Source organism: Dipodomys spectabilis, unplaced genomic scaffold (genome assembly GCF_019054845.1).
Source record: "Dipodomys spectabilis isolate Male_0828 unplaced genomic scaffold, ASM1905484v1 ptg000024l, whole genome shotgun sequence".
In the NCBI taxonomy this organism is placed as follows: domain Eukaryota; kingdom Metazoa; phylum Chordata; class Mammalia; order Rodentia; family Heteromyidae; genus Dipodomys; species Dipodomys spectabilis.
Window position 1 is genome coordinate 26,390,938 of NW_024870701.1, and position 24,641 is coordinate 26,415,578.

Genomic DNA, 24,641 nt, shown 5'->3' on the forward strand with positions numbered 1-24,641 from the left:
AGTGCTCTACTACTCGAACCACAGTGCCACTTCTGGCTTTTTCTGAGTAGTTTATTGGAGGTAAGAGTCTCACAGATTTCCTGCTGGCTGAGATCCTGAGATCCTCAGATCTCAGCCTCCTTAGTAACTAGGATTATCGGTGTGAGCCACGGGTGCTCAGCACAGAGTTTTAACAGGAAAACAACGTGGAGTTGTGTTTTAGAAACAGGGGCGGCAGTGTGGAGCACCAACTGGAGTGATGAACTTGAACTGGGGAGAGCAGGAAGGGGTTGAAACTGATAGAAGCTAAGGCAGGGAAAGGAAAGCAAGAAAAGAGAAGATGAGGGATGACAGCAGCCCAGGTGTGCAGTGGGAGCCTGGGTCCCTGGTGGTGCCATAGAAATTGAGGCAGAACAAGAAGAAAGAGAGGGTCTATGGGGGCTGAGGAGGTCTCTTCTGCCTACATGCAGGTTAGGTGTCCATGGGAAGACTTTTTATGGACCAGACTCGTGGGAAGGTAGACACTGGAGTCTGGAGTGAAGGAGGAATTGATAATGTGATGCTGATGTGTGTGTGTGTGTGTGTGTGTGTGTGTGTGTGTGTGTGTGTTGGGGGGGCCTTAGAGATATCTCAGACTGGAAGCTGAATATTTATTTTAGATCCAAGACCAAGAATCAAACTTGGTACCTGATGCTTTTGCTCACTGACTAGTGCTCTACCAGGAGCAAGGCTTCCAACCCCAGGAGCTGAATTTGAATCCTGACTTTGTCTTTTCCTAGTTGTGTAAATGCATTCTCCTGGGCACCCATCCTTGTGCCCTGTCTCCCTATTTTGCAATGAAGGACTCTTGTTTATGTTGGTGCTGTAAAGATGCTAAGCCACATCTTGGGCCTGGTTTTGAGTCTTAGTTGGTTACAGAACAGAGATTTCGCCTATCTTCTCTTTCAGACAGGAAAGTAAGAAAGGAGGCTATACTTTAATACTCTGCACAGGGCACATGTTTCTTAGGCTCCCTCTGTGCCTAGCTTTGGTCTGGACAAACAGATCCTCAAGTTGCTCTTGAGCTGTTTGTTGTTCAAATTAATTGCAAACTACAAAAACCAGTGTCTTTCATATTTCTTGAATTCTCTCTATTGGCATCAGCCATAAAGGAAGACATTCACGTTGGTTGTTTGAGCAGTGTAGTGATGAGGCTCCATGTCCTGAGCCCTTCTACGTCTTTTTTTTTTTTTTTTTCTTGCCAGTTCTGGGGCTTGAACTCAGGGTGTGGGCACTGGTCCCTGAGCTTCTTTTGCTCAAGGCCAGCACTCTACCACTTGAGCCACAGTGTCATGTCCAGCTTTTTCGGTGTATGTGAGGAATTGAACCCAGGGCTTCATGCATGCCAGGCAAGCACTCTACCCCTAAGCCACATTCCCAGCCTGTGAGCCCTTCTACTTTGGTAGCAGGACTTATTCCAAAGCGTTTCCACAGGCCTCCTGGAGGGCCCAGTTAACCTAAGGCAACACTGTTCCTTCCTTGGTTTTGATCATGGGGGAGAGCTAGTTTGTACTTGGAAAAGCTTCTTCTGTTTCCAACTTGAAGATCCCTTTTTCATGACTGTCTTTAGAAGCCTGTTGGTCACATTTGGTGTAAATACTTAGCCCTAGAAATGAGAGGCCATGAATGCTAATGGGAAAAAGCCATGAATTTGGACTGAGAAGACCCAAGTGGTTCTGTTGCTTAAGTTCCAGGGGCATTTCTACTACCTGGGTCTCCAGGAATAAAATGGGGACACATAATCCCTGTCCTGGTTCAAAGATCAAATGAAGTAGAAAGGTCCTGATGATGTAAAAGATGATTACAAAGCAGCTGGGCTTCCCATCCTCTGGACAGCTGCTACACAGACCAGGGGACTCTGCAGGGTGAGTGTGAGGGATTCTCAATTTTGTTTTGGGGCCCTCAGATTGGCAGCATGGTCTGTTGCTGCCTGCATGTCTTGCCCATTCTGTCCCCATGACAGAACCTGTCAAGGCTTCATGTTGGAAATGTTTTCTGGGTCTCTGGCTGGGCATGTGCTCTGAGCCTTTCTCTACAGATGGACATCAAACTGAAAGTCTCCTCTGTCTGACACTTGATTGTTTCCCCAGTGATGACATGGCCGGAATGCAGCCCTCCCTAATGTTGAATTAATGAAGGGGGAAAGACAATGAAAGCCAGACTCAGGGTTGGTGAGCTCCCTAAACTTGTCTTTTGATAGTGAGGCTGCTGAGCTGGGAAGGGCTGAAGATCTGGAGTTCTCCCTTCTGACATGGCTTCTGGAAGGAGTTATACCGTCCTAGCAATCATCTTATTAAGACCCTCATGTGGAAGTGGAGGTATGACTCAAGTGATAGAGCACTAGGCCCTGAGTTCAAGACACTAAGGGATCATGCTTAGGCCCTAAGTTCAAAACCTAGCACCAGCTGAAAAAACAAACAAACAAAACAAACCAAAAAAAAAACACCTCACGTGAGGCCAACAGCAGCATCCCTTCATGCCACTCCTAAGGCAAAGGTATTTAGAAGATCCTGGAATTGAGTTAGATTCATTCCAATCCCTTCTCAGGAGTCTCTGCTACTGTACACAGACACTTTCCCAGCACACCTGTCTGCTTCACCTGCCCACCTTCCTGCCAACTTGCGTGGGTCACATATGCACATGCACGCATGTGTGCGCACACACACTCTCACTCTTCTTTCCTGGACTACTCCTTGGGGGCTAGTCCTAAATTGTCCACTGGTAGGCTGTGCCAGCACCCTTTTGCCTTTCTGCACCTTAGTTTCTCCACCCACAAAACAGATGAAATGGACCGGCTGGGCTTTGCTGGGCTCCCTCTGAACACAGAGAATCTTTACGTTTGTGTGTCCTTAGAAAGTGATTGAAGGACATGGATTGTGCCTAGCATCTCCATGTCCCCTTCAGAAGCAACAGAAACCACTGGGCAGGTTAAGTGCTGCTTTCACTAAAATGACAGTCTGCCCCATCACAGGAGCGAAAGGTTCAATGGTGGTGGTGAGAGCCGAAGGGGTCTGTGGAAGTCTCTGTCTCTTCAACATTTTATTAATCAGGGTCCTCCAGAGAAACACAGCCAACAGGATGTGTATATGGAGAGTTTTAAGGAAATTGCTTACATAGTTCTGGAGGTTGGTGAGTCTGACATCTGCAGGATGGAGCAGGCTACTGATCCAGGAAAAAGTTGATGCTTGAAAAGTCTGGCAGAAATCCTTCTCCCAGAGCGGAAGGGGTGTCGTAGTTAAAGCCTTTGCTGTGGTTTGGATGTGTCCACCAAAAGTTCATGTGTTAGAAACTTAATCCCCCAATTTACATGTTAATATTACTTGGAGACATATCTAAATGATCTGGTATTATATACTTTATTATAGCAATTTTGTTATAGAAAATGAAATTCTTTGACAGATTGTATGGTGCGCACTCTCTGCTTTAAATATTAATCTCCTCTTTAAAAAATACCTTCTTAGAAACATCAAGGATAATGTTTGAGCAAATATCTGGGTACTGTGGCCTAGCCAAGTTGGCAAAATTAACCATCAAAGCTGATCATTTTGTTCTTCTGTTAAGTTATTCCCCGTGACCTGGTTATTGTCTGTTCTTGACCCCCTGAGAGCTGATATGCCAAGGCCATTGAGTACAAAGTGTCCCTTAAATGAGCAGTAAAAAGGTCTTGTTCCAGAACAGTATGTATAGGCCATTCAGAAAAAAATCCATTCCTGGGCTTTGCCTTATAGTGGAAGTCAGGGTCTGAACAAAGCCCTAGGAATGCCAACGACCTTGGAATCTGCTCTAGGAATGCCACAATTCTCAGCTCTTAGCTTTATCCCCTCTTCTGTGACATGGAGTAGTGTGTGGGACTAGATATGATAACACGGTATGAGTATCTTTCATATAATAGATGTCATATAAAAGGCATTCAATGGGTGATAGTTTTCCTTCTTCTCTTTCTCTTATTCTAAGGAAGGTGATTTTCCCTTATTGCTTGCCAAATTTGAGACAAGTAATCACCCTTATTTTGCAGGGGTAGTTTTCTTGTCTTACTTTTCCACTTGGGTCTAGTCTTTAGCCAGGCATAAGGCGCCTATCACTACCTGCCTTGGGATCACCCTGGACTTTGTTTCCATATGCTTCAGTTTCATAACTTGTCATTTTCCATCATCTTTCCAACCTGCTTCTATTGCCTTCTTCCTTCCAGAATGGAAACTCATTCACTCCAGGAATGATATATTTTTCTTCTGTTAAAAGACCACATCATGGGTGACAAAGATCCAGGATGGTTCCTGAGTTAGAGAAGGAAAAATTGAAAGAGTTCAACACAAGCTCACACGGATGCAATTCTCTTTATCTGTGGCCATATACGTATTCGAAGAAGGAAAAACAATCAAAAGAAACAAAGGGGTTGTCTCATTTCTGCCCAGCCTTCTTGTACTGGGTACTGGTCTAAACCTAATAGAAGGTAGAGCAATTCAGCCAAACAAAAGCCCCAAAGAAAGTAAGGTCATGGTTTAGTTACCAAGCCTTGTGAATGAGCCAATGGACAATAGATTTCCATATTACCTGGGCATCAGATAAGGCTGATGGAAAATCATGTTGAACAGGAAGGAAAATGACACTCATGTTTCTATCTTCAAATGTTTGTAATATTTATTTTGTGAAAAGAAACAACAAAGTTCTTGAAAAGAAGCCCCATGTAATACAAGGCAGTTTGTTTGGACTTCATGCTTAACTGCTGTGGCTAAGAGTGAGCCAGCAGGAAGTCCAGGCTGAGGTTGCTGGACTGACAGTAGATCTAGTTTGTGCATCCATGGTCTGGTCCTTCAGACCTTGGCTTTGAATAAGAATACCATCAATTTGCCAAGAACTGTGCTTGAACTCCAATTTCAAACACAGGAGAGCAAAATACAGTATCAGAATTCTAAAGAACCTTGTTAACATACACCCCCCCACGTATCCCCACCCTTTGTGCTTTTGACTCAGTGGATCTGCCGTGGAGCCCAAGGAAGAAGGTTCATGTTTCCTGGGCTCTCTCTGTGATTTTGGTCTCATGGTCAAAATGGGAGCCAGAATGGTATGACCAGATGTGGATGATTAGCTTCGACATTACAGACAGTACTGTGTGTGTATGTGTATGTGTGTGTGTGTGTGTGTGTGTGCGCGCGGGCATATGTGCCATGCTGGTTTGCAATCATATGTGTGCCTATGCTCATGACTATGTGGTTTGCACAACTGTCCTTCCCTGTATGACCAAGATTTGCACCCAGCCCTCCACCCAGTTTTGAGAATCACTGCTATACTCACTTTCCGTCTCAGGCTGCTTGGGAGAAGAGTTTCATCTGACTGACCCTCAGAGGGAGCAGTGTCTGAGCAGAGATCCCTCCCTCTGACCTGGATACACGAGGGAGCACAAAGGAAATGCACATGACCTGGTTCGCATACCTTCTCAGCAGAAGGACAATTTTTATGTTATGAGATGGCGAGGTGGTAGTTGGTATGAAATTCCTCTGGAATTGTGCCAGCAAGTGTCAGCTGTGGTGACAGTATTTTCCTCTGGGTTTGTATCTTGCTCTGGGAAATGCATGCTAATAAAAGGAATAGAATTAGCCAATGGCTCACTGTCACTGGTGATGCTAGTACAGGGTCCACACAGTGGGCCCACACAATGCAAGGCTGTCCCTGGAGGGGAATATGCTACTGTTGGAAACCAAGTGTAGGCTGTTCTGCCACTTGGCGATTCCCAAAACATTTGTCTCCTCACTCTTTCCTGAGAGATCCAGGTTTAGTGTGCTCATCCTGTCAGTGTGTTCTCCTGCATCCCCTTTCCCTTGGTGTTCTGTCTGCACCCCTTCCCCTCTGCTCCAGAAGACAAGGGACCTTTTGTTGTCTGAGAGCATGTTTTCCTCACCACAGGGAGAAGACGCGGCTACATTGTCAGAAAGGGGGCATTTGGGAGCTTACTGGATTATGTAGCTGTTCCTTGCCTGGCCCTTTAGCTTCTGAACTCCTGTGGTCAGATCATGCCCAGGCCCTTCCGCCATCCCTGTATTATTCTTCCTTTGAATCCACAGTGCCCTGGGGGAGGGTAGCGGGGAGGGATACCCTGCCAGTTTCAAGATGTGGCCTCTCAGATTAACACCATACACTAACCACCCATCCCCAATTTTGTTCTTCTCCTCGACTGGTTCTTTGAGTCTTTTTTGGGTAGGGAAAGCAAGTGTGGACAGACGGACAGATGGAGTCTGGCTGGAGAGGCGGAGGAGATTTCCCTGTCTCATTAGCTAGCTCTCCCATAGCCTTCCAGTGCTCTCTAATAGCTTGGCCTGGGTCCTTCTTGCTACTTGTTGCTCTGGGCCCTTCCATACAATGGCTACGACTTTGCACAATGTCAGGAAACCAAAGCTTCACACAGGCATATTCTGTCATTCCAGTTACGTGAAGGAAGACAAGAGGCGTGCTGCATAGATTCATCTCACTAGTGCCCTACAAAGCGGCAAGAGTCCAGCTGTGCTGGCTCAGTCTACTCCTGGTGAGACCTCGCCTGGTTTCTCAAGGATCTCGGGATGTACTGGGAGCTAAACTTGCCACCAGAAGCTTGGTCTCCCTAAAAGACAATGCAGAGAAGACTTCCTTCTGTGGAAAGAATTCCAGGGCATCTAGAGAAATAGTGCTGGAACCAAAGCAATGCATTTACGCAATCATTTGTTCAGATATTCACTCACTCCTCATAGATCCACTAAGTATCAGTTTGGATAATACACAGTGCCGTGAGCCTATCACTTCATTGGAGCAATGTGACAACAAAAGCAAATCACAGTTAACTGTGGTTAACTGTTCAGAATACTTACGTGGACCCTGAATTGAGGCGGTACAAGAGGGATGGCTGGGGTGAAGGAACATGGAGTGACCTATGGGGAAGCGTGGCTTCCAGTCCTGGAAGGGAGGATAGGATTTAGAGATTAGGTAGAAGACTTTCCAGACTGAAGAAATGAACCAAAACTTGGTGTTTTGCAGTGTTTTGGGGCAGGGCAGGGAGGTGGAGTGCATAAACTCTGGCTCAGTGTAGCTGCCCTGGACACAGCAGGGCTGAGGGCCCATACTGCCCATTCCAGGCCTTGTCTGGGAATTGCTCTGGTAACCAAGAATGCACTAAGAGTGGCTTGCTGGGGGCTCACTTACCTCTTCCCATGCCCTACAAGCAGCCCCAGCCAGAGCCCAAGGCCTCATTCAAAACCTTACTGGTTTTGCTCCAGGCCTAGCTGTAGCAAGAGAAATTGGAAAGGCAAAGTTGTTTGATTTCGGAGGCTTTCTGAGCCAGCCAGGTGGAAGGCAGCCAGGGAAGCAGCAGCTGGTGACAGCCTGTCCCTCCTGCCTCAGATAGCAGGCAGCTACTTGAGGGAACAATTGGGCAGAAGCAGGGGTGGCCAGTCAGGGGAGCACGGGCCAGTGGAGTTCTGAACAAGGTCAAAGTCCAATTTGGTACTGTGCTTTATTACCAATTTAAATCTCTTCTTTCTTCCCAGAGCATGTCACCCCTGCAGAAGGGGCCTGGACTGCCACAGAGAAATTTGCATGTAAAGATTGTAACTATGGGGCATGCTGGCCGGCCTGTAGACTGCCCCTGGCCAGCCTGTGTTCTCCTCTGCAGCTGGTGATCACAAATTGGAGGTGCTGCTTTGCTTCTAATGGGCTGTCTGTTTGTGGGTGGGGACCCCCACAAACAAAATCTCTTGTTGCTGCTTAGGAGACTAGTCCTGCAGGAGGATGGGGGAAGGGGGAAAGGGGTAGGAGAGGGTGCTTTGGAAGAGGTGATTACATGTTTTTCCTGACACCTGAGGAAAGGGCCAAGCAGGAACATCATGTAGAGAGTGGAAAGAAGGGGCTTCGAAGAGCAGAGCTGGAATCTAGAGGCAAGGGGAAAGTAGGATGCGGCAATAACACTAGGAGGGAGGAATCTTATTTAGCTGAGGGTCTAGAGGAAATACTTGAAGGCTTTGGTTTGAAGGAAGACTCCTTTTTATACCTGATTACCCAGGAATTCAAACTTAGCAAACCCACCACCTCCAGCCCTTTTCTGTCAAGCTAATACCTCTTCCACAATTACCGTCATTCCAAGGGATAGAGCTGAAAAGTTTGTCCCACTATTATAGGTCACAAAGCCCCCTTGGGTTGGTCTTTTGGGGGGTCCCCATGCCATTGCATCAATGCATAATGACTGGGTACCCATTGCTGGTGGAAAGGTTGCTGCACAGCTTGAAGCCTGTATTGATTGCATCTGGAGTTTGACAGGACTTTCTGTGAGAAGAGAGAGCGTGTGGTGCAATTGGCTCATGACGTCAGGGTTCATGGAGGATAATGACCTCACAGGGAGATTTGTTCCTTGCTACCTTCAAAGGCCAGGCCTGTTGCAATCCTTTTGGCTGTTTGTTGTGCTTGGGACCTCAGGGCTGGGTTACCAAATACCCTGTGCCTAGAAGCTTAGCAGACACACATGCACACACACACACACACACACACACACACACACACACACACACACACACACACACACACACACTCCTGCCTGGGGGACCTGGAGAAACATTCTGTGCAACCTGATGCTAAGTTGTCCTTCATCCAGGCACTGCTGGATGCAGGAAGTGAACTTGACTTTGACTGTGGGCTCAGAGGCTAATCAGTCAGTCTCTACCTTTTGAGTGACAGCAGGGAGCACAAGTTGCTGTAACAGGGGGCTGGGCTGGCCCTCTGTTGTTTCTTCTCATTTGACTGAAGAAATAAAGAATGGCTTAAATCATCTATTCAAAGATGGCCACCCAAGTCTCAAAGGTCTTACTGGGCTCCATTGGGCTCTTGTTGGTGGCCATCATTAACAGGAACCCGGGCAGAGCAGTTACGCAGACATGATTCCTAGATTACTAGGGTGTAAAAAGATCTTTGCCAGGCTCCATTCCCAACATGAAAACACCCAGCCCCATTTGCCATTAACTTTGGAAGGGATAGGAGTTTATAGAGGGTATATTCAGGGCCTCACTGCCAATCAGAAATCTTAAGTTGTTTCAGGAGCCCATCAGCTCAAGGAAAAAGGTGCCATCTGGGCCACTTTCCACTGGGGACAGTTTATTGTCGGTTTCAAATGTCCTATGCAGTCTCACCTGCCCCTGTTGTCACGCAGATTGTCTCCTCAGGCTAGTCCATTCTTGCTTACCTGACATCCCATGTGGTGTACCCTAGGCCATCTGCCCAATGTGTCTCCCGCAAAATGAATGTGGAATGCCTGCCTTCCTAGATGGAGATCAAATCTTACGAGTTCTTCTAAGCCCATTTCTGGGCCAGCTTGTTCAGCTGGAGGTGCTTGCTCACTTTTCTTCAGAGTGGCCTTTGAGAAGTAAATTGTTGGCCTTTGTGTGCCCAGTACTGAGTTTCACATAAAGAAGGAACTTGAGAAAACTTGGTGGAGGGATGGCAGCCCTCATGGACGTGGCATTCGGCCTGGGAGGTACATGTATTATCTCCATAACTTCTAGCCCACACACTTCCTGTCTCCCTACACACAGGGCCCCATGCGTTCAGTGACAGATGACCTTTGATAATAAGGAGAAGTGGATTTCCTTTTGCCCTATTATTTGGACCATATGCTCAAGCCAAGCCCGTGTCTTCACTGTTCCTGTCGCCTACTTGATGCTTCTCTGGACTCATTTTATCCAATTCCCTTCAAATTCCATCTCTCTTCCCAAGGCCACACGGGACCCTCCTTCACCTGTCATATTCATGTCTAGACTTCTCAGGACTTGAAGATATGTGATGACTCTCAATTTATCAGCTTGATTCCTCAAATAAGGCTGGTCTTCTTTTCCTACATATAGCAGATCTATGGGGATTTCATACCCCCGTTCTACTGGAGTGCCCCCAAACTTGACCCAAGTCTTTCTTTGGGTACTGTCCAACCCAGTCCTGAGTGGGTAAAGGCTCCAGGTTCCTCTTGCACTGTGGTGCCAGTCATACTGCTCATAGTGGGAATGCTCTCTGTGTGGCAGGAATGAGGCCCACAGTTCTGCTCTGTGTCACGCTGGCCACCTTTGTACCATGGGATCCAGTGGCAAATCCACATTCCCTGGTGTGCCACCCTGCCATTCTTTTGGAGGGCCTCTCAGTTTGGACACATTCAAGAAGCTGTTCACAAGTTCCTGTTGATCTGGGGATCTGCAGGTTACTCTCCAACCCCTTATGTTATTCTAGGAAAATCCTCCTCCCCAAGCTCTCTTTTTCTCAATAATATATTAACTTTGGAAAGTCAGGAAGCCCCAGTGCAAATTCTTCCTGGTAAGGACACTGGAGTCCTCCGCCTGTGGGAGCTGGGTAAGGCAAACAGGACAAGGAAGGGGAATGCTATTATTTCCCAGATGATTTCACCAGATGCCTTGTTTCTGAACTCCATTGATGTTATTCAAACAGTCTTTTATGTACAAGACTCTTGTCTCCTTAATGAAGTCATAAATGTGTGAAGTCTAGTTCCTAATATTTAATACACATTTCCAACCGTCTTCCCCTTAGTAACCAGTGCAGTGTTGGGTAGCCGGGGATGAGCCTTAGGGCTTGTCCATTAGTTCTTGTGTTTCCAAATTAGTTCATCAGAGAGACTTTGGCTCTGTTACATCTGCTCAGAAAAATCAGTGTTTTGCCTTCAGCCTTTGATGCTTTTTCCTGTGTTCAAGACACCAGCTCTGCTCCCAGGCTGCCTCTTCTCCCCAGCCCATAGGATGCTTATAATGACCCAGGCACCAGGAAAGTAGTCCACAGCCAAGGAACAGCTTCCTTTTGCATCTTGGCTGGGAGATGATAGCTAGATCAGAACTGAGCAATTCAGTCCTTGCTGTTTGTGTGGTAGGAAAGTTGAGGAGGTCTTGAAGTGAGTTTTTCTTTTTCTTTAGGTTGAAGACTAGGACTTGAACTCTATACCTGGCACTTTTTCTCACTGGCTCACACTCTACCAACTGAGCCATGCCTCCAATCCCTTGAAGAGTTTTGAAAATTTCTTTCTCTCATGATAGAACTAGATTTTGATGAGAAATGACAGCTATAATGGCCACAGCTGGTCTTGGGTTAGTTCTAGGGATGTCTCTCTTCTTTCCTGTGACCCCTCTGCCATCTTTCTGGTTCCATTCCCTCCTTCATCTCCTTCCCTCTCACTCTGCCAATCCTTTCTAACTCATGTCAAATGGCAGCAGATTAATTCCACCTCTCACAGCCTTCTGTTTTGTCACGTGCAGCATAATGATGTTTTGTCAATGGCAGACTATGTACAATGGTGGTACACAAGATTGTAGTGCTGAAAAAAAATCCAAGCTCACACTGACACTACAGCCATCATAAAGTCTCCTACAACACATCTCTCATTTGTCTGTGGTGATGCTGGTGTAAACAAATCTATGACATTGCCAGTTACATGAAAGTATAACACATACAATCTGGGTATGGTGGGACATACCTGCAAGACAAGCTACTCAGAAGGTGGAGATAGGAGGTTTGAGGTCTGAGGCCATCAAAAGCATAAGTATGAGCCTCTAGCTGAAAAAGCAACTAAAAGCAAAAGAAAAGAATGGGGGGGGGGGGGTGGCGGGAGCATGGCTCAAGTGGTAGGGCACTGGCCAGAAAGTTCAAGGCCCTGAGTTCAAACCCCAGGATAGCACCTATAATTATGTGTAGTGATGATACCAGTTTATGTATTTACCAGTTTATATATTTAATACAGTATACTTTAAACTATTGTTTTAGAGTACACTTCTACTTACTTAAAAAAAGTTCTTTTTTAGCCAGGTGCTGGTGGCTCATGCCTGTAATCCTACCTACTCAGGAGGCTGAGATCTGAAGATCGTGGTTCAAAGCCAGCCCAGGCAGGAAATTCCGTGAGACTTTTTTTTTTTTTGGTCGGTCATGGGGCCTGAACTCTGGGCCTGGGTGCTGCCCCTCAGCTCTTCAGCTCAAGGCTAGCACTCTACCACTTGAGCCACAGTGCCATTTCGAGCTTTTTTTCTCCTTATGTGGTGCTGAGGCTGAGGAATCAAACCCAGGGCCTCATGCATTCAAGGCAGGCACTACCACTGAGCCACTTTCCCAGCCCCATCCATGAGACTCTTATCTCCAATAAACCACCAGAAAACCAGAAGTGGTGCTGTGGCTCAAGTGGTAGAGTGCTTGCCTTGAGCTGAAGAGCTGAGGCCCAGAGTTCAAGCCCCATAACTGACTAAAAAAAAAAGTTCTTTTTTGTGTGCCAGTATTAGAGCTTCAACTCAAGACTTAAACACTATCTTTTAGCTTTTTTGCTCAAAGCTGGTGCCCTACCACTTAAGCAACAGCTCTACTTCTGGCTTTTTGGTAGTTGATTGGAGCTAAGAGTCTCATGGACTTTCCTTATCTGGGCTGGCTTTGAATTATGTCCTCAGATCTCAGCCTCCTGAGTAGCTCAGATCACAGCTAGACATCCAGGTACAGCTCACCAGGACTCTTGATTACATAATTTTCCTCTGGGCTTGATTCAGTCTCCAGTTGTGTTGTGTCTTTCCTTCTGCCCCAGGCACCCAACAGCCATTGCAAATGTTGTCAGTAAGAGGCCACTCCAAGCAGCTAAACTGGAAATAAAAATTTAAAGTGATTACTAATTAATTAAAAGTGAAATTAGAAGGACTGTGGCCCAGCTCTCTGCCTTGTCCTCACTCTTCCGGGTTTACAGTTTTGCCCTTTCCGGATTGTCATTCCATTTAAGAAGATCCATCCTGAGCTGGGAAGGTGGCTCAGTGGTAGAGCTCTTGCCTTGCATGCATGAGGCCCTGGGTTTGATTCCTCAGCACCACATAAGCAGAAAGAAAAAAAAACGGAAGTGGCGCTGTAGCTCAAGTGGTAGAGCGCTAGCCTTGAGCTGAAGAGCTGAGGGACAGCGCCCAGGCCCAGAGTTCAGGCCCCACAACGGACCAAAAAAAAAAAAAAAAAGAAGATCCATCCTGTGTCAAACATCAGCACTTGTTCCTTTTACTGCTGAGTAATATTTCACTATTTAGATGACCAGCCATTCTTTGGTTTAAGGGTTGTCTTTTTTTTTTTTTGGCAATTATAAACAAAGTTTATTATGAACAAATTATAAACAAATTATAAACATTCATGTGTAGGGATTGATCTGGACTTAGGCTTTCAATTGTGGTTAAGTTTCTGAAAGTAGGATTGCTGGGTCATATGGTAAGAATATATTTACTTTTAAATAAAATGCTGATGAAGGATTTAAAATGCCACAACATTCTTTAGCCTGGAGGAAGTAGTAGGCAGGAGCCTGCAGCCACTTTGGTCATTCTGACCTAACTGTCCATATTTCTCCTTGTCACCGAAGGGACAATAAACATTCCCAAGATAGGTCTTTTCTGCATATTGCAGTTCTTACCCAGCATGTGTAACCTAAGTGGCAGCACCAATAACATAGAATAGGAGTTTTCTCTGCTGGATGGCTGTCCTCATTTTGACTTGAATTGACTAGTGTCTAATTATACATGTCATCTCTCAACTTGCCTTTTAGGCTGGCACTGGCTAGGCCACTAGCAAGCCTGGGAAAGGCTTGGCTGGAGGAAGAGGAGACTTTCTTACTCTCCTATTCCTTTCATTGCAGGAGGGATGGGTTTATCTTTCATCCCTGTTCCCTGCTAGCCACAGAGTCAAGGTAAAGAAGCGGTGCTACACGGATCCCTCTTACAGGCTCCAAGAAACTTTGTACACATACAGCTTTGGGACTCATCTCTGAGAAGCTGGGAAGACTTCTTGGGTTGGCCAATGGTCTGGGTTCAGCTAAGGTCAATCTAGAGTTGTGTCCTTTGTCCTGCTGAAGTTTTTTTTTTCTGCTTTTCTTTTTTTCTTCTTCTACCTCCCTCCCTTCCTTCCTTTCTTCCTTCCTTCCTTCCTTCCTTCCTTCTTTTCTCTTTCTTTTCTTCTTTTTGGTGGTACTAGAGTTTGAACTCAAGGCCTTGTGCTTGTTAGGCAGGTGCTCTACTACGTGAGCCATGCTTCCAGCTCTGTTTTTCTCTTTTCTTTCCCCTTAAGACCCTGAACCAGGGGAGGCTATGGAAGCAGCCATCAAGGCCTGGGTATGATCATACAGTGAAGCCAGGTGTCAAAGAGCCTTTTCCAGTAGTCTGCTCCTGTGGGTGGCACAAACTGAGTGCTCGGGCCAGCCTATTTTCTCCGTGGTTTCCATTATTCTCATTGCTCTTCCCATCTGGGATGGAGGAGAGGCTGTGGGAGCGGTCAGCCCCTCAAACCTCTGTGCTGCTCCTTGGCCAGGGCCTGGCAAACATGTGGTGCTGAGGATGGTTTTCCACTCACCTGGCTCCAGGTTTCCAGGGATGGTGTCTGTGTTTATGTCTCAGCCCTAAGAGTGGAGGCTCCTTCGTGGGGAGACTGATCCTGGGGGCTCTCGACTAGTGGTCACCGGCTCCCTGGAAGCGGACAGGGAGGCAGGAGCGGGCAGCCACACGTGAGCTCTTTAGAAAGGACATCCTGGGCTGGGGCAGCACTGAGGAGGGGACAGCGCTCGGAGCCTGTTGTGGAATTCCCTCTCAGTGGATTTGTAAGGAGGAACACCCCTGTGCTACCCCATCCTCATCTGCCCCTCACAGGTGTGGCTCAGTAATAATAATTAAAATGCAGATGCTTCTCCTTTGAATTGCCCTTCCACTTTCCATCTCTGCCAGGGTGACAGGTGCTGGAACCATTTCTTCTCTTTCTCAGATGGGGCCATTAGTGAGGACTCAGAGATGAACCAGCTCTGCTAGGGGACGGAGCGGCCTTGTTCCTGTCTGCTCCGTGTCACTGCCACCACTAAAGTGAATAAATGATTTCCTCTTTGAGCCCTGTGTCCTGGTTTGAATATGACCTTGCAATTTCTAAAGGTCTTTTCGTTGAAACGCGACACCTGTCATTAATTTGAATTTGGGGGCATCTCAGGATAGACTCCGAGGGGGAGAGAGAATCATGCTTGAAAAAGTAAAAAGGAAGCCGGCTGTTGGTGGCTCATACCTGTAATCCTGTTTACTCAGGAGGCTGAGATCTGAGGATTGCGGTTCAAAGCCAGCCTAAGCAGGAAAGTCCATGAGATTTGGATCTCCAATAAACCACCAGAAAACCACAAGTGGCGCTGTGGCTCAAGTGGTAGAGCATTCGCCTTGACTGAAGAGCGGAGGGACAGCGCCCAGGCCCAGAGTTCAAGTCCATGATGGACCAAAAAAAAAGTAAAAAGGAAACAAATTTTAACAGCATATTTAAATGAACCTAATACATATCAAATATTATCTTATGAGGACCATAGAAAAAATAGTTCTTGAGGTTAAGCATGATGACACACACCTGTAATCTCAGAATTTAGAGGCTAAGGAAAGTGGATCTGGAGGTTCCAGAGTAGCCTGGGCTACACAGTGAGACTGTGTGTATGTGTGTGTGTGTGTGTGTGTGTGTGTGTGTGTGTGTGTGTGTCTGTGTCTGTGTCTGTGTGTCTGTGTCTGTGTAGTCCCCAGATTATATATTTATTTTCATTCTAAGGATTTAAAATGGGCATGTAGTATACGTGTACAGGACTTATCTATTTGCACTGGCCCTGCTACAGGTGATCAGTAATCAAAGATGCTGTAGTAGAGAATAGAGCTGGAGGTATAGGCTGCCAGCCAGGGTGGAGCCAATGGGAGGCCCCACATAACCCAGCACTTGGTGCTAGGCTTAGAGGAAGACAAGGGGCTGAAAACCACATGTTGCCTTAACCAGGCTGTGGTTGGTGTAAAGGGCACAGAACACCCTGGAGTAAATAAACAGGGTGCTCTGCACCCTAAGAAGCTAACCTCCCTCCCACAGTGAAGGTCAAGTGTCTTCACCACTGTGGTGGAGTGGGCAGGAACCTGGCCACAAGGTCAAGGAGGGAGAACTTGGCGATCTCTAGGTGCAACTCCTCAGCTGCCCTCTCTCCTGGGCCTGTCTTCCCTTCTTCTTGGTACTCTTGTGTTTCTGCCTGGGCCATACCCTGCCATGGTGCTCCTCTGGGCCTCGTCTGAGCTTTCTCATGCTGCATGCAGTCTCTGGCTCATCCATTGCTGCTCTGGGCTCCATGGATCCCAAGATTGCTCCTGAGCTCCTGTTGAATGTGCCCAATCCAGATCTCTACATCTCCACTTGGATTCCACCTTCTTCCTTCCCATGCTTGCTTCCCTTTCCCTATGTTCTGTCAGGCTTCTGGCATACATGTCACCCTAACCTAAGTCCATGCGATCACGTCTAAACATGTGCATTTCTTACCTGAGTTGCTATGATTTGCACCACATGTCGATGCTCTGTATCTGGTTTAGCTCACTTCCACTTTGCTCTCGATTCTGTAGTCAGCATAGCTATCTAAAACGGAAATCCTGCCCTGTGACTTTTCTTGCCTAACTACCCCTATAGTTTTCATCATTGTCCCAGGAAAAGCCCAGGGCCCATGTGCATCTCCTGCTACCTCAGAGCTCTCTCTTCACTTCCACCCTTGACCTCTGCATGAGATTTGGTGGTGTCCAAATTCACATCCACCTACAATCTCAGAATATAACCTCTTTGGCAATTAAGACTATGCAAAATAATTTATAAAGGATGAAGAAGAGATTGGATAGGCTCTGAATGCAATGCCTCCTGTCTGAAGGGTGAAGACACAGAGATGAAGGCCGCAGGGAGCTGGAGACATTGGAGTGTTGAAATCAAGCCAAGGACCACTAAGGAACAGTTCAGTTAGAGTGGTGTATTCCTGTAACCCCAGCATTTGAGCGGTTGAAGCAGGAGGATCTTGAGTTGGAAGATAACATGAGTTATATGAGACCCTCCCTCAACAAACATACAGATCAACCAACCAACCAACCAACCAGGATTGCTAGAGCTAATAGGAAGATTCTGTCCTCAAGGCTTCAGAACAAGCCTGGCTCTGACACACACTGAGTTTGGAAACCATAATGCTTACGTGGCGTGAGGATTGCTGGAAGGCCTTGGTGCTGAGGCAGCAGAGGAGCTCCAAAGGAGACTCTGGGTGAAGACAGGGAAGATCAAGGCAAACTTGGTCCAGTTGGAATGTCACTGTGGGCTATCAGTTTCTAGAAAGACAGAACATTTTCAGAGACTTGTAACCACCAAGCTCTATTTTTTTCCCTCCTGATCCCCACCTGTCCCCAACCCCCCACTAAACCCCAGTATGCTCATGCTGCACTGGCCAGGGCCTTCGTTGACCCTCCCCTTTCTCTCCCATCCCTCTAAGCCAGGCCTGGGAAGGCCTCACCTCCTGCTTGGTGTTCCCCTGTATACGTGTTCTGTTTGCTGCTCTCCTGAGAAGCCAAACTGCCTCTTGGTCCCATTCAGGGTGACATCTGTGTTCAGTTTCAGCCAAATTCTAATTTCTCCCTCCATGTGAATGTGAGTCTCGTGTATCTTTTCTACCTGAGACCTGGGGCAGAGTCCTACAGTGCAAAGGACATGGGCTATGTGGCCTGCACCTGCATGCGAACTGCACCTCTTACAAATAGAGCTTATCAAACGATTAACTACCCCACCCCATAATAATACCATCCATCGAGGACTGTTGTGGAGTTAAAAGGAGGCAATGTGGACAGTTGTTGGCATATAGTAGGTGATCACTGTCTCTGTTGATTTGCCAAGTAATTGGATTACTAAAATCAAAAGCAAATTATTACTAAGATCAAGAGCACTTGATTTTTCTTTTGATACAGTAAGCTAGTGGGCTTTTATTAGTTTTGCTTTACAGAATGGAAAAAAGGAGGTTCAATTGAGATGTTGAACTGAAGATTATAAAAGGAATTGAGTGTCAGTGGCTCATGCCTGTAATTCTAGCTACTCAGGGGCCTTGTTTGAAGCCAGCCAGGGCAGGAAAGTCTATGAGACTCTTATCCCCAGTTAACCACCAGAAAATTGGAAGTGGAGCTGCAGTTCAAAGTGATAGAGCACTAGCCTGGCTTTGAGTGAAAAAGCTCAGGGACAGTGCTCAGGCCCTGAGTTCAAGCCCATGGCAGACAGGGAGAGAGAGAGAGAGAGAGAGAGAGAGAGAGAGAGAGAGACAGACAGACAGACAGACAGACACAGACAGACAGACAGACAGACAGACAGAGACAAAGACAGAGACAGAGACAGGGAGACAGAGAGACAGAGACAGAGAGACAGACAGAGAGAGACAGAGACAGAGACAGAGAGAGACAGAGAGAGAGAGAGAGAAGCAGACAGACAGAATGAAGGACTTGGGGGCATGGATTAAATAGCAGGATGATTGGCTAAGCCAGTGTGAGACTGTGAGTTCAAATCCCAGTATCACCAAATCAAAGGGGAAAAAAGTGAAAGAAAATGAACAAAAAAAAATATGCAAGAAGAAAAAGAAAAACAACAGCAAAAAGGAGGTTCAGATAACTTAGGAGTAATCAAGGCTGGGCTAGGGGCTGGATGTGCGGTGTGGGGACAGCTGGTTCTTTGGCTCTGTTGAGGTAGAACTTGGGCCTGGGAGGCTCGGCACGGCCGCCAGCTGCGGCAGGGGCGGGGGGGGGGGTGGGGAGCTTGTCATGTCTGGTGCAGGCTGTGTTCATTTGCAAAAGTGCTGGGCTGACTGTTGTTTGGATCTTACTGGGCAGAGATTGCTCCTGCTTGTGTCACAGGGTGAGCTGAAACAGGACACACGCACTCTGCCTTTTCCCTCTCCATCCTGCCACGCTGACTATACAAGTAGCTGCCCACGTGGTCTGGAATATTATGTTTGGTGTGCAGTTCCTCAGGGCATGGGTGCAGAATGATGTTTTGAAATCTTTCTGGAAGAAAATGGAGGAGACAGCAACCTCTTGCTTTGTTCCCATGGACCCAAGGCCAAATAGATGAGAGGTTGCTGAAGTACCCAAGAGCCTGGCTTGATAAGCTGCAGTGTAAAGTCAGGAAAACTTTGAAATGAGTCTTTAATTTGTGTGTGTGTGTGTGTACGTGTGCACACGCATGTGTGCGTGTGCTTCGGTAGTGGGATTGAACCCAGGATCTCACACTCTCGCTTAGCTGTTTTCCACTCAAGGTTGGGACTCTAGTAACAGCTTTTTGCTGGTTAATTGGAGATAAGTCTGTCGGATTTGTCTTCCTGAATCTCAATCCTCAGCTCTCAGCCTTCTGAGTAGCTAGGATTATACGCATGAGCCACTGTCATACCTAGACTTTGTTCTTTAATTGTAAATTTTCCTGTGTTGGACATTAGATGAAAAACTAATATCTTTTCTCATCTGTCCTCTTGTTCCTATTTCCTTTCCGGTGTTAGCCTGCCTACTTTATTATTGTTGGGTATCATAAAGTTTATTTTTATTGTTGCAAAATATACACAAGATCTACAGATCTAACATAGAGTTTGGAACATGTAGCTCAGTGGCAGTACAATCCTACTCTTGTGCAACTTTCACCACATCCCTCTCTAGAACTTTTTTGAAGCAAGCAGCAAGTATAAGGCTCTGGTTACCAGGGCAACAGGCATAGTTGCTGCATTCCCTGATAAGACCTGATCTACCCATAAGATAGCCTTTTCTGACCCTTAAAGAAATATCTGAGGTCACAAAATGGGTCTCATCAAAAGGGGGCCTTAATAGATGCTGATAAAATTACTGGGGACAGATGAGCTGGTGCCAAGTCCTGGTAACCAGGGGGTTCATGCAGTAAGCAGAGCCCCCTCCCCCCCAAACACGTGTAGAGACAAGAACAATGACCCTACAATGACCTCTTGGGCCCAATGGTACCTGGGATCTCACTTCAAGACTATCCAGTCTCTAGGAGAGATGTACCAGATGCACATCAGGTACTTAAGCTTCACTTGTCAATCAACCTGTCCATTAGAATTTGAGCCAAATGAAGGGCATCTCATACCTATCTCTGATGTGAATAAAAACCCAGCCAAACAAAGCAGCAGTTTTTGAGAGGCTTGCTCAAGCCAGCTGCTCCTTTAAGGTCAGTCTTCCCTTTTCACTTTATGAAACTTTTTCTATCACTTGCATTAGGCTTCCCATCTTATTTGAATTCTTTTCCTGGGGACTCAATACATACATTTGTTAAATGAATTTACAGTAACAGATTACAAGTTTCGGCTGTGTTAACACTTTCATCTTGTGAAACTGCAGCTCTTCCCATCCCTTCCCCCGGCCCTGGCAACCTCTCAACTTCACTGCTCATGAAAGGCAATCAGGACTGCTTCCAGATTTCTGTCTTAGCCTGTTCATTATGGAATATAGAAAAGCCACTTACTTGAAAAAAAATTTAAATCATTATTGTAAGGGTGATATGCAGGGGGGCTCTAGTTACATAAGTTAGGTAATGAGTTTGTTTCTTTTTGGACAATGTCACCCCTTCCTTTGCTTTCTCCCTGTTTTCCCCTCCCATCCCTACCCACAAGTTGTGTAGTTCATTTTCAGCATCGTGTCCAGGGAGTACCGCTGCAGCATTTATTCACCCTTTGCCCCTCCAAAACCTCTTGTTTCTGTTTCCAGGAGTTCATTTTTACAAATACTATTTTATATGACCAGATGCACATAGGCATTGTGCCTTTGTGTTCCTCCCCTGGTCTCACTGTGAGTGAAAAGCTAGACTCCTGAAACTTTATTACATCCCAGTGTGTGTTAGACCCAGCTTCTGCCTATGAGAGAAAACATACGCCATTTGTCTCCCTGGTCTCGGCTTACCTCACTTAACATGGCTGGTTCTAGGGCCATCCATTTCCCTGCAAATGACATATTATTCCTTCTAATTGCTGTGTAAAATTCCTTGTGTACATGTATAACACAATTTTTGGATCCTCTCATCTATTGTAGGCATCTAGGCTGCTTCCATGACTTGACTATTGTGAACAGTGCAGCCATGAAGATGGATGTGCAAATAGAATTTATATCCTGCTATATTGCTAAAAGAGTTTATTGGTGGAGTCTTTAGGGTATTTGAATTATAGGCTTGTCATCTACATTTAGGGTAAATTTGACTTCTTCCTTGTCTATGTGTATCCACTTAATTTCCATGCATTGTTTTACTTGTCTGGCTAAGAATTTAAGCACTGTATTAAATAACAGTGGACAGTGTACCACCTTTGTCTCATTTCTGACTTTAGAAGGAATGGTGCAGTTTCTCTCACACTTAGTATGATGTTGGCTGTAGGTTGTCATATATAGCCTCTATTATGTTAAGGTATGTCCATTCTATTCCTAGTTTCTTCAGAACTTTTATCACCAAAGGATGTTGAATTTTGCCCTGCACAGGATGTGAAAACAGTTGTTCCTCCTCCTCCTTCTCTTCCCCACCTTCCTCCTCTCTTGTCTTTTGGTGCTGGAACTGGTATTTGAACTCAAAGCTTGGGTGCTGTCCTTTGGCCTTTTCACTTAAGGCTGGAACTCTACCATTTGAGACATGCTCCATCTCTAGCTTTTAATTTTAAGTCTCAGTCTTTTCTACCTGGGTTGGCTTTGAACGGTGATCCTCAGATCTCAGCTTCCTGAGTAGCTAGGATTACAGGTGGGAGTGGTGGTACCTGGCTGTCAATTGCCCTTCTTGAAACTTATATTTGCCAGACCAAAACACATAAAAATACCAACCATTCTTTTAACAGCAGGTATGCTCTGAAGATAAAAACTCCTGCCAGTGCTGGGGTTCTTTGAAGGAAATGCATATGGTGATGAGGCCAGTTGTATGTTTACTATTCTTTTACTGGAAACTTTATTTATGTCAAGGTGCTGCCTAGTAATTTATGGACAGATTTCAATCAAAAATTTTTTGGCATTAGATGAATCATGCATAAGAGGACAAAGTATTTAACTATGAGTTGAAAACTTGGGATTCTGTTCTCAACTTTTTATTTTTACTGATTGGGACTTGATTTTCTCATGTGTAACATGAGAGAGCTGCTGCCAGCTTTGCATCCTCTGGTTCCTGAGAATGTTCTAGATTCTTTTATTTTCCCTTTCTTTCTTTCTTTCTTTCTTTCTTTCTTTCTTTCTTTCTTTCTTTCTTTCTTTCTTTCTTTCTTCCTTCCTTTCTTTCTTTCTTTCTTTTTTATTCATTTATTCATTCATGTTTCTTTCCTTTTTTGTGTTGGTACTGGAACTCAGGGCCTGGGTGATCTCTCTCTCTCTCTCTCTCTCTCTTTTTCTCTCTCTCTCACCCTTCCTCCCTCCCTCCCTCCCTCCCTCCCTCCTTTCTTTCTTTTGTTCTTTCCTTTCTTTTTTTTTTTTTGCTCAAGGCTGGCACTCTACCAGTCACTTCTGGTTCCTCAGTAGTTAATTGGAGTCAAGAGTCTCAAAGACTTTCCTGCCTGGGCTGGCTTTGAGTCATGATCTTCAGTTTCAGCCTTCTGAACAGCTAGGATTACAGGCATGAGCCACCAGCTTCTGGCTATACCCTGTATTTTTTTTTTTTTTTTTTGGTCATGGGGCCTGAACTCTGAGCCTGGGTGCTGGCCCTCAGCTCTTCAGCTCAAGGTTAGTGTTCTACTACTTGAGCCACAGTGCCACTTCCGGCTTTTTCTGTTTATGTGGTGCTGAGGAATTAAACTCAGGGCCTCATGCATGCAAGGCAAGCACTCTACCACTGAGTCACCTTCCTAGACCTACCCTGTATTCTTGATCAGCTTTCAACACATATCATGGGGGAGGGGCAGGGTGGTGTTTGGAAAGCAATATAGAAGGTCATCTGAAAATCCACAATCTGGACTTGTAAACCATTCACTGTTTTCAGCCACATCTCAAAGATCTGAGTCGGTGTGAGCTCTGGGGTCTTTCTAAAGTTATCTAGAAACTGTTTCCTCACCCATACATGGGCATAAGCAGTGTCCTCATCATAGAACACGTGGTGTTCTTTGATGTGTGCTTGGTCCAGTCTACATTCTCAACATGTTTTAGCTATTAATCTCATTATAAGTCAGTGTGGCTAACATCACAGTAAACTAAGTACTAGAGACCTAAGTGATGAGTGTTACCCAGACAGACCAAGAAGACTGGGCCTTAACAAAGGAAAAGGCTCCGAAACCAGGAGCATCCTAGTAAAGGCAGTATATGGCAGCCCACATGCACATGTTAGTGGATTCTGCTGCAGAGGTGACGCCACATGTCCACAGCCTTCTCCTTCACACGGCCCCGCCCAGGCTTTGCTAGGGTCTTCCAGATGCTAAGACAGGAACAGCTGCCTTCAGGGAAAAGTCAGCTGTATGTTGAAATGTCGGAATTTCCTAGCATTTTCATTGTTTACAGGAAACAAAAGGCCAGTAGTTCAGAGAAATACTACTTATGCCAAAAGACATCTGAAGCCTCTTTCTTTCTTTCTTCCTTCCTTCCTTCCATCCTTCCTTCCTTCCTTCCTTTCCTTCCTCCTATTGTTGCTGGGCCTGAGCTCTGTCCCTGAACTTTTTTGCTCAATGCTACCACTCTACCACTGAGTTACAGTTCTACTTGTGGCTTTTTTTGTTGGTGAATTGGAGATAAGAGTCACAGTCTTTCCTGCTCAGGATGGCTTTAAACTGTGATCCTCAGATCTCAGCCTCCTGGGTAGCTGAGATTATAGACATGAGCCACCAGTGCCCAGCTCAGCTGAAGTTTCTGAACTTGTTTTATGCACAGCCCCAAAATAATCAAGCCTGAAGAAGTAACAGATCTGCTCCTAATGTCAGTGCCCAGGGAGGTTCTACCAGACATGTCAGTCCCAGAGGAGGGACATTGGTCCCATGGGAATTATCTTTCAATAAATAAACTGGATATGCCATGTGAAATAATAAAGTAGGCCAGGAATGGTTGCTCTTACTTATATTCCCAACGACTTAGCTACACAATAAGCCAAGGAGGGTGGTACACATCTTTGATCCCAGCTGTGGGGGAAGCTATGAGGAGGATCTTAGTTTGATACCAATCTTGGGCAGAAATTTAAGACTCTACCTGAAAAAGCAAAAAGGGCTAATTAAGGGTGTGGCTCAAATGGTAGAGCACCTGCCTAGCAAGCATGACATCCTGGGTTCAAACCCCAGTACCACCAAAAACAAAACGAAAGCAAAAGAAAGAATAAGGTAGAACCCTTCTATGTTATAAAGATGTAATTATAAAGATTCATTCAAAATGGACCAAAGATCTAAATGTAGGTGCTCAAATCAATAAAAGTCTTAGAAGAAAACATAGGCAAACCCTTATGACCTTGGAGGAAGCAAGGGTTTCTGAGATATAGCACTAGTATAATATAGAGCAAGAGGCAAAAGAAAAAAATGATAAATTCAACTTCATAAAAATGAAAAACTTTCGTGTTTCAAAGGTTATTATCAAGTGAAAAGACAGACATTTAAATGAGAAAAAATACTTGTAGACACTGTAGTATTATTCATCATAACTGAAACATGGAACTAAGCCAAATGTCCCTGCGCTGATGGATGGGTTAAATGCATTCATGTGATAAGTCCTACATGGGTGCTGTTCAACTGTGACAGGGAAGGAAAGAATGGTACCTATTACAAGCATTAGTGAACCTTGAAAATATAATCTGAGTATAACAAGCCAGAGAGGAAAGGCCACAGCCTGGGTACTGTCCCTGAGCTCTATCCGCTTAAGGCTGGCACTCTA

General features: G+C 45.7%; 1 non-coding gene across 1 annotated transcript; it reads left to right on the forward strand.

Moving 5' to 3' along the window:
- Window positions 1-23,995: 23,995 nt before the first annotated feature.
- On the forward strand, window positions 23,996-24,066 carry Trnaa-agc. The gene has a single exon. It is a non-coding gene; the product is annotated as a tRNA-Ala (tRNA).
- The last annotated feature ends 575 nt before the right edge of the window (window positions 24,067-24,641 follow it).